Source organism: Mastomys coucha, unplaced genomic scaffold (assembly GCF_008632895.1).
Source record: "Mastomys coucha isolate ucsf_1 unplaced genomic scaffold, UCSF_Mcou_1 pScaffold5, whole genome shotgun sequence".
NCBI lineage: Eukaryota > Metazoa > Chordata > Mammalia > Rodentia > Muridae > Mastomys > Mastomys coucha.
In genome coordinates, this window is record NW_022196911.1 from 83,880,384 (window position 1) to 83,889,572 (window position 9,189).

The 9,189-nt window shown below is 41.8% G+C and overlaps 1 pseudogene; it reads right to left on the reverse strand.

The window, feature by feature from the left end:
• Positions 1-352: 352 nt before the first annotated feature.
• Positions 353-1,145, reverse strand: LOC116078722 (annotated as a pseudogene).
• Positions 1,146-9,189: the final 8,044 nt, after the last annotated feature.

Sequence of the window (9,189 nt, forward strand, 5' to 3'; positions counted from 1 at the left end):
TTCTAGGTTTTATGCATATGAACACTTGCTTGCATGTGCTTCTGTGCACTGTGCATATGCAATGCCCGTGAGAGGCCAGAAGACAGCACCAGTCTTTTTTTTTTTTCATTTTAAACAAGAAGTTTATTTAAACAACAAGACACTTGACTTGAAGGGAGAACTATCTAGGATCATTTTGTTCAAGAGTAGTTTATCCCTACTTAAAGACAGATTGCCCTACATGTAACAGCTACGTACAAAAAAGTTATAAAATTGTCCTTGGTTTTACAGTGGTAAATGAAAAACATTAAAATTCTCCAATCGAACAAGGTATACAAGGATTTGGTGGTGTTGGGTTTTTTTGTTAAAACAATGAGAGCAAAATAATTTACTGGAATATAAAGATAAGAGCTGAATGAGCATGCCACTAGTAGAGAAGGGGGTATTTTCACAGACCCAGGACTTCCCCCCAGATCATCTCCACCTGATGTCAACCAGAACAGAGCATTGGCCATTTAGTTTAAAAAAGGAAAAGAAAAAAAAAAGCAATATGCTTGGCACATACACCAGTTACTTTATGTACAATAAAGAAATGGGGACAGGGAAATGAAAGAAGAGAGAAAACTATACTGTAGTAGTCAGGATGTGGCAGGACCAAATTGCAGCTTTCTAATTGAGAATGTATTCTTGGTCTGTAACAAAATTCTGGAGTAAAGTAGCAGGCTCCCTTCTTAGTAGACACCTCCAGTCTGCTGCTGGAACAGAATCGTATCTTCGTCCTTCATTTCCAACTGTGCAGGTGTGTCTGTCCCGTTGATTGGTTGCCCATCAAACCGGAATCTGATCTGCCTCATTGACAAACCCTGAGGTTCACAATAGGCTTTCATTAGTTTACTAAGTGGTGTATGCCTCTTAATCTTAAACTGTACCACAGAACTATCCTGTCCTGCCACCTTCAAATTAATGTGATCATTGTTCTCAGTCTTGACTCCTTCCTTGGGTTTCTCATCGGTCACGGGGAGCACCGGAGTCTCCTCAATTGCCGCTTCACAAGAGGCACCGGGTCCGCACTGAAGGAGCACACAAGCAGCACCAGGAGTAGGAGAAGAAGGAGGCAGCCCCAGCGCCCCATCTTGTGTAACGAGTGGTAGATGGTTGTGGGTATTTTTTAATCAATTAGATTAAATGCTCCTGACTAGGGCAGAGCACCACCTCCACTTGTGGGGTAGGCAAAGAGCAGATGAGTTTATACTCACAGCTCTCAGTACTTCATCACTAACCGGTAGCAGAGGCAGGTAAAGCATGCAAACATCACTTGAAAATAGTGTGCTCAGTTTATAACTAATGACAGAGTATCTCCCACAAGGTCATCAACAAGAGAGACAGGGGATAGATAACACAACTGAATATCTGAGTTAAGCAAAATGCAAAAAGAGTTATTTTCCTTTTGGTCAGGAGGTTCAGAACATGTCTTCTATAAAAGAGCCCCAGAGTAAATGTTTCAACCTTGTAGCCAGTCAGTCTAGACTGCCACTACTCGGCTTTGCTTTGCTGCTTGAAGCCAGACTTAAGTGTAAAGAAGGGAGTGGGCTTCATCCTCATTACCCATGTACAATGAATTTTGAATTTCATGCTATGCAATACTGTTTGGCCTTTTTCTAACTATTGAAAATTATAACAAACATTCTTTTTTTTTAAAGATTTATTTTATGTAATGAGTACACACTGTAGTTGTACAACAGTTAAGTTGTGAGCCTTCATCTGGTTGTTGGGAATTGACTTTAGGACCTCTGCTCACTCTGGTTGGCTCTACTTGCTCCAGTTGGCCCGCCTACTCCGGCCCAAAGATTTACTTATTATTATAAATGAGTACACTGTAGCTGTCTTCAGACACACCAGAAGAGGGTGTCAGATCTCATTACAGGTGGTTGTGAGCCACCATGTGGTTGCTGGGATTTGAACTCACTACTTTCAGAAGAGCAGTCGGTGCTGTTACTGGCTGAGCCATCTCACCATCCCTATAACATTCTTAATTCACAAGGAACTTTGCTTACCTCATTATGGTCATTCACTAAATATAAACCATGGAGTAATCTCTGCAAGTAAATCTAGAAAAGTAAAAAGTTGTGACACTTTTAGCTCACTTAAGCTAATTATCTTTAAAAAATAAGAAGGGCTGGGTGGTGGTGGCACACATCTTTAGTCCCAGCAATCAGGAGGCAGAGGCAGGAAGATCTCTGAGTTCAAGGCCAGCCTGGACTACAGAGTGAGTTCCAGGACAGCCAAGGCTACACAGAAAAATGCTGTCTCAACAACAATAAAAAAGTCAACTAAAGCTACAGATGTATATTTAAAAACCATGAGGAAACCTAATACTTGGTATGCTAACTGAAAAATATTTTTTTTTTTTTAAAAAAAGTGAATGGAGGTACTTTGCAAGGGTGGGTTGAACTGCCCCTACAAGCCACAGGCTAATAAATGAAAACTCCAGCACCAGAGGAGGGCTACATCCTTACAAGTGGTTGGTCATATAAGTCCCCCAGGCTCCCAAAACAATATGGGCCATTGCCACTGCTGTTGGCTGCCTACCAGTACAAGATGAGATAATAAGACCCTACTGCTAAGTACATATACAGTCTGGTCATGGCTGGGAAATCAAGCTGGAACTAAGATGGAAGATTCCTCCCTCCTGGCCAGCCCTCAGAGTGCACAAAGGTGCTGTGCAGGCTGCTGGAGAACAGTCACCAAGAGTAATCCTGTATGTGACAATACAGGCAAGGTGTACAGCAAACACTCAACCACTGAACCATCTCACTAACCGCAGCACTTGTATTCTTGAACTCACAGCAACTGTGATGAGTAGCATACGATTAGTACTGTAATACAAGATTGGTGACTACTATGTCATCAAAAATAAAAATAAATAAAATTTTAAAATAAATGAGGGCTGAAGAGATGGCTCACTGGTTAAAGAGCAAGTACTGCTCTTCCAGAGGACCCACGTTCAGCTTCTAGCACCCACACTGGGTGGTTCACAAACACTTGAAAATCCAGCTCCAACAGATCCAGTGTCTCTTGCTTCCTAAGGGCTCCAGCACAAATGCACATATACACATAATTAAAAAGCAATACAAATTAAATTTTTAAACATGAAAGTAGAAGGAAGCTCAGTTGGGAAGAGGGAAGGGATGTATGGGAGTGAGAATGAACGAGGTTAACGGATGGGTGGCTGATCAAAACATAACCTAGGGCTGGTGAGATGGCTCAGCGGGTAAGAGCACTGACTGCTCTTCCGAAGGTCCTGAATTTGGATCCCAGCAACCACATGGTGGCTCACAACCACCCGTAATGAGATCTGACGCCCTCTTCTGGTGCGTCTGAAGACAGCTACAGTGAATTACGCAGGATTGAGCGGGGCTGGAGAGAGCGGGGCCATCCTGGGTTCAATTCCCAGCAACCACATGATGGCTCATAGCCATCTGTACAGCTACAGTGTACTCATACACATAAAATAAATAAATCAAAAAAAAAAAGAATAATACTTTAAAAAAACACATAACCTACAGGTATGAAGATGTCATAACAAAGACCATAATTAATATAAGCTGATAAAAACTTGTAAAAAATAAAGAGTGCGAGGGATGCAGCCTAGTGGTAGAGCACTTTCCTATCCTGCCTGAGGCTGTGGGTTCAGCCATCAGCACTGCAAATCTAAGATTTATTTATTCATTTAATGTTTATGGGTACACTGTTACTGTCTTCAGACACACCAGAAGAGGGCATCAGATATCATTACAGATGGTTGTGAGACACCATGTGGTTGCTGGGAATTGAACTCATGACCTCTGGAAGAGCAGTCAGTGCTTTTAACCACTGAACCTTCTCTCCAGTCCCCCAAGTATTTACTTTAAAGATGGTTAGGAGCACTGGCTGCTCTTCCAGAGGGTCCTGGTTCAATCCCAACACCCAAATGGATGCAGCTCAAAGTCTGCTGTAACTCCAGTTCCGGGGGACACAATGCCCCCTTCTGACATCCAAAGGGCACTGTACACATGTGGCGTAGATACAGGCAGCCAATACTCCCATGCACATAAAATAAAAATAAACAAACATAGCTGGGAGTGTGTTACCTCCCCCCTCAACTCAGCCATCCGACCTCAGGCAGTCTCGCTTGGAGGCTACCACCTGGGGAGCTAAGACAAAAGCTCTCTGCAGACTGTCAGTTCTTTGAAGAAAGCTGCCTGGAAGTTCACATGGAGATACAAACACGCCTATGGCCTGACTACCTTGCGAGTTGCTGGGGACTTTGGCACCTGAACTTTTTTGCAGTGTTTATGTTATGCAAATATCACATAACCTAGAGATTCGGTTTCAGTTTTTCCTTGTACCTATAAAAATCCTGGATATTCTAAGTAAAGTTGAAGCCTTGAATGGGACGCACCTTGGCTTCGTGGTTTCTCTTGCATTTCTAACCCTCTATTTCAGGTCCTTTGTTCCTTCTCCTGATAGAACCCAGTTTGGGAAGCTGCAGGCCGTTTCAGGTGTGGTGGCTCTCATCTTTGATCCCAGCATGTGGGAGGCAGAGGCCAACCAGATCTACAGAATGAGAACCTGACTCAGAAAACAAAGAACAAAACAAAAGTAGAAAATCCAGAAAACAATAACAATGTGGTGGTTTGAATATTCGTGGTCCAGGGAGTGGCACTATTAGGAGGAAGTGTATCACTGTAGGAATGGCCTTTGAGACCCTCTTCCTAGCTGCCTGGAACACAGTCTTCTGTTTGCCTTCAGAACAAGATGTAGAACTCTCAGTTCCTCAAGTGACATGTGGGTGGGCCTGGATCCTGCTATGCTCCCACCTTGGTGATACTGGACTGAACCTCTGAACCTGTAAGCCTGACTTAGTTAAGTGTTCTTTTCTAAGAGTTACCTTGGTCATGGTGTCTGTTCACAGCAATGGAAACCCTAACTAAGTCAAATGACAAAACCAAAAAACAAACAAACAAAACCAATGGGCTGGAGAGACAGTTTGTGGCTAGCTAAGAGAATGTGCTGCTCTTGTAGAAGAGCCCAAGTTCAGTTCCCAGGACCCTTGGGTAGTTTACAATCTCCTGTAATCCCGGATCCAGGGGACCCAATGCCCTTTACTTGTCACCACAGGCACATGTACTTGTGCATACACAAGAATAGACACACACACATACATACACACACACTTTTAAAATGAAACAAATCTTTAACAAAGGCAGGAGGTGGTGGACACACCTTTAATCTCTGCACTCAGGAGGCAGAGGTGGGTGGCTCTCTATGATTTAAGTGAGTTGCAGGACAGCCAAAGCTACATAGAGGAACCCTGTCTAGAAAAATAAAAACAAAACAAAAACCCCAAAACAAAACCAACAAATAATCTTTAAAAAACAATAAAAGAGAAAGTCACACTTTCAAAACCTCAAATAAATATTGTTATCAAGATTAATTTTGTACTTGGCAGGATTATGAACAAGTAGCAGTGAAAATATCTAGCACTTATTTTCACCCCATTATAAGAAGAAATTGCAGCCAGATATGATGAAGCACTTCAGATCACTTGGGACAACATCTTCAGACCCCCAATCTCAAAAGAAAAAAAAATTTACAGATGAAGGCTCAAAATAAAGGGGTGGGAAAAGATAATGCCATTTGAGATATCTACACATCTCAAAAAAAAAAAAAAAAAAAAAAAAAAAAAAAAAAAAAACAAAAACAAAAACAAACCAAACCAAACCAAAAATCTCATCAGCATCAAAAAAAAAAAAAATAATAATAATTACCAGTGGTGGTGTAATCCTTTGATCCCAGAATCAGAGGTAAGTGGATCTCAGAGTTACAAAGAGAAACTCTGCCTAGAAAAACCAAAACCAAACAAAAAACCTAATTAATTCACCTAGGAAGTGTTCAACTTTAACGGAACTTGACCTTAGAAGACAAAGGGAAGGCAAGAGCTCCAATAGTAGTTAATACAGGAACAAGTCACACTGAAGAGGATCTTCTTGTCACAGATCATTTTAGGAACTGTTTTCTTTTTCTTTTTGGCAAAATCATATTGTTATTAATAATGGGACAACAAAGTTGAGCTAATTCACCCAAAAAGAAAGGAGAAAGAATCAAAGCATTAAGGAAGCCAGTCCTAGAATAAAATTAATAAAATAAAATTAGTATTTTTAGATGTCTTAGTTGGGCTTCAAAAGTGACTTTTGTTATCCATGAAATGAAAAACAATCCTTACAAGCACTGTCTGCACTGACAGCAACATTAAGTTCCCATGGAAACAAGTCTGTTCACTTACTCTTCTACATTTTCAAGGAAGTCAGTAAATAATCAATATTCATTTTAATGGGGAATTTATGAGAAAAAAGTATCTGTAACATAGTTTTACTAGGCAAAATGAGGCACACATAAATTAAATAAAAAGGTATGTACTGTTTAGCAAGGCCAACATGAGAAGCCATAGAAATGGGTCTTTGACTTGCATAAATCTTTCTGAAGTGTTATCCAACCTCAGGTACTTTATTATAATAACAGAAAGTTAACTAATATTATTTTCATAACTAGTGAGCAATTAAAGGTTTTTAAAGATGGAAAAACAAAGATATGTACTGTTTCTTTCATTTTCTGAAAATGTGTTACTAAAATGAAAACAAGTCAATTTTTCCCAGAAGTTAACAGTTGAATATTTAGAACCTTGTCTTTTTATTTAGTAGTAAAAATAACAGAGTTATCACCAGAGAGGTCAATATTAGCACAAATGTTAAAAAATATACATTTAAAAAAAAAAAATCAGCCCGGTGGTGGTGGTAGTGGCGCACGCCTTGAATCCCAGCACTTGGGAGGCAGAGGCAGGCGGATTTTTGAGTTCGAGGCCAGCCTGGTCCACAAAGTGAGTTCCAGGACAGCAAGGGCTACACAGAGAAAACCAAACCAAACCAAACCACCTGCCTCTGCCCCCCAAGTGCTGGGATTAAAGGTGTGCACCACCACCACCTGGCTAAAAATCAAGATTAAACTTGTATTTTCTTTTTTTGGGGGGAGGGGTTCGAGACGGGGTTTCTCTGTGTGTCGCCCTGGCTGTCCTGGAACTTACTCTGTAGACTAGGCTAGCTTTGAACTCAGAAATCTGCCTCCCAAGTGTTGGGATTAAAGGCATGTGCCACCACTAGCAGGCTGAGTCTGTATTTTTTACAAATGCCACTTAAGACATTTACAAAATGTAACTTTCTTTGTTGTTTTTGAAGCAGGGTCTCATATGTAACCTAGACTCACAGTGAGCTCATTATTTTCCTGGTTATCTTAAGCTCCTGAATGCTGGGATTACTGATGTAAGCTCCCATGCTTTTATGATTAACAACAACAAAAATTGTTTTTCCTCTGAACTATTTACATTTTATAATCTCTTTAAAATTTGAATATATTATGTTCTCCTCTTCTTTTTTTTTTTTTTGGTTTTTCGAGACAGGGTTTCTCTGTAGCCCTGGCTGTCCTGGAACTCACTGTGTAGACCAGGCTGGCCTCGAACTCAGAAATCCGCCTGCCTCTGCCTCCCAAGTGCTGGGATTTTAAAGGCGTGCGCCACCACCACCAGGCTTGTTCTCCTCTTCTTTACTGTGACTTCTGGGGAGACTAGTCAAATTTGCAGTGGATGTCCCAGAATTCGACAAGCTCTTCAGGCATTTTGTCTAGAAACCTTATATATCACTTCTGCCCCTCCCCCATTCTCTTTGTCCTTGATTTCTCCAGTCAGTCTTAATATTTAATGGTTTCATTTTAAGCAGCCCTACATCCTTGGACTGTTGTAAATAAATGATAATGTATAGGGGCCGCAGATGGCTCATCTGGTAAAGGTGCTCCTCAAATGCCTGACAGTTCGATCTCTGGGGCTCACATGGTGCAACTGGTGAACTGTACCTTATCTTCTGACTGCATAACTCACCATGGCATGACCCACCACCGCAAGGCACAATATGCATAAAAACGAAAACTTACAGTCTAGAGAATCAATCAGCCTTAAAATCTGTGGGATCAATTCAGCAGCATACTTACTAGTGATAAGGGCTACACGCTAAGGCTGGCCTTGAACTCTGACATTCCGATTTCCACATACTTCGAAAGGCATTCACCACCACGCCTGGCTGTTTTATGCATGATCTATGCAATCATGAAAGGCGCTGGTTTTAGCTGGGAGGTGGTGACTCGTCTTTGATCCTAGCACTGAGAAGGCAAGAGGATCTCTGAGTTCCAGGACAGCTAGGGGTACACAGAGAAATCCTGTCTCAAACAAAACAACTCAAAAACAAAACCAATAGCAAGAAAAAGAGTTGTTTGTTTTTCAACATTTTTAATAGAAAAAGTTTCCCGGCATGTCCCGGGCTAACCTTTAATAGAACTGTGTATCACGGGGTAGGCTGGATCCTCCTGGCCTCAGCTTCCGGAGTGATAGGATTTCAGGCACACAAGTTTAAGTCCAGCTTGGTTTGCTTTTATTACAATTAGAATTCGTTAACAACACTAAAAGCCCGTATAACTTCACACATAAGGCTCTAACCCCATTCCCGTTATTACAAAACAAAGCAGCAAAATTGTGGTATCCAATACAGGAATCCTATTTCAGATAATCTCGGCAAAAAAAAAAAAGTTATCTCCCAAGACTAACACAGAACCCGGATCTCGGCCCTTGCAGTTACTATTTTATCACTCTTCCTTTTTCATCCTTTGAAAGGGGGAAGAGGAAAACTGAAGGCACAGTTCATTCGGATAGATATGGAGGATCCGTCTAGACACTTTTAACTGCCTAAAACGCAGCCCCACCGCAGGTTCGCAGAGGCAGAAGCCACACAGCTCCGCTTAGGCTTTTAAACCAATCACCTGCAACTCCGCCGGCCGTACCAAAGTGCTGAAGATGCCCAGGTTTCCGGAGCAACAGCCCAGCGTCATCTCGCTCCGCCCTCAGCGGCTTTCCCGCCAAAGGCCGTTACCACCGCGGAGCATGGTGGGACACAGTTGCAGGCTAGGTTTCACCCAGTCTTTTTAAAGCGCCGAGCTGCTTCCAGAGAGGGTTTCACCCCCGAGGAGACCGACTACCCTGGGCTCAGCAGGGATTAATAAGAACCCCTATGACCAGAGTATGTGATTTTTTTACCAAACGTCTGGCCGCTCAACCAGCCAACCATCTCACAA